Genomic DNA, 1,343 nt, shown 5'->3' with positions numbered 1-1,343 from the left:
CCCCCCCCCCAGTTCATTCCCCCTACCCACCCACCCTTAGGGCTGCGGCTCCCTCCCCTTCTCTTCCCCCCCTCGCCCGCCCTGCCAGCCCTGGCGCGCCGTTTGCCCTGCTGCCGAGGCGTGACGGCCACGGGCCGCGCAATTCCTGGGCACAGCTCATGTCCGCCTTGGCCTCGGTCTGGGCCAGGGGGACAGCGGGGTTCCCTCCCGGTGCCAGCCCCAGCCCCAGCGCTCCCCCCGTCAGCGGCGGCTTGGCTCCGGCCTGGTGGAAAAATAAACCACCAAAGACCAGCGAGGGGCCAGACAGACAGAGACACCCTCCCACTCCTCGCAGCCCCTCCCCCCGCTCTAACCACTAGATCCCACTCCCCTCCCAGGGCCAGGAGAGAACCCAGACGTCCTGGCTCCCAGCCCCCCTGCTCTAACCACTAGCCCCCACTCTCCTCCCAGAGCCAGGAGAGAACCCAGGCGTCCTGGCCTCCTCGCTCAGAGGATTTTCGCTGGGCCCCGGTCGCTGCCCCCCTGACCTCCCTCCCGTGCACACACCCCGCAAGGCCCTGCTAACATGAGAGGCGACATTGTTCCCAGCCTGAGTTTATTTTGCTGCCTGCTTGCGAAGGGCAGGGGAGCCAGGGAGGGGGGCGGGTGAGCTTTGATCTCCCCCAGCCAGGAAGGGGGGGCAGTGTTTGCCAAGGTGGGGGGGGGGGTGGCTTAGCCAACTGCGGGGAAGCAGATGTGTGTCTGTGTCTGTGTGTAGGGGGGAGGGTGTCTGCCACCCTCTGCTGGAGGCAAGAGGGGCCTACGGGTCCGATCACTGGGGTAGATGGGCCGTGGGTCCGATCCGGGGGGCAGGGAAGGGGCTGGATGCCGGGATAGATGGGCCGTGGGTCCGATCTGGGGGGGCAGGGAAGGGGCTGGGCCCAGGCGCTGATGGGGGGGCAGGGAAGGGGCTGGACACCAGAGTAGATGGGCCCGTGAGTCCGATCTGGGGGGGCAGGGAAGGGGCTGGGCCCAGGAGCTGATGCGGGGGGCAGGACGCCGGGGGAGATGGGCCCAGGCCCTGGTGGGGGGGGGGGGTGCGGGGGGGTTGGACACACTTTGACCTCACACTTAAGTCTCCAATTCCCAGCAATTGCTCTAACCGCTCCGCGTGGCCGGGCGGGGGAGCCGGGGGGGCCCCTTTGTGCAGCCGGATTCCTGCCCCCGCGAGCCCCATTGAGCCCGTCTCCACGGAGCTGCCGGCACGTGGCTCCCCCGGCCCCCGGACGCCCCTAATTGCTGCTAAGTGCCAGGGCCGCATCCCAGGGGAAAGAATGTCCTAATTGGGCAGCTGGCGCGGGGGG

The sequence above is a fragment of the Terrapene carolina genome, unplaced genomic scaffold (assembly GCF_002925995.2).
Source record: "Terrapene carolina triunguis isolate 2854851 unplaced genomic scaffold, T_m_triunguis-2.0 Scaffold401, whole genome shotgun sequence".
Taxonomy (NCBI): domain Eukaryota; kingdom Metazoa; phylum Chordata; order Testudines; family Emydidae; genus Terrapene; species Terrapene triunguis.
Note: the sequence above shows the minus strand (reverse complement) of the source record.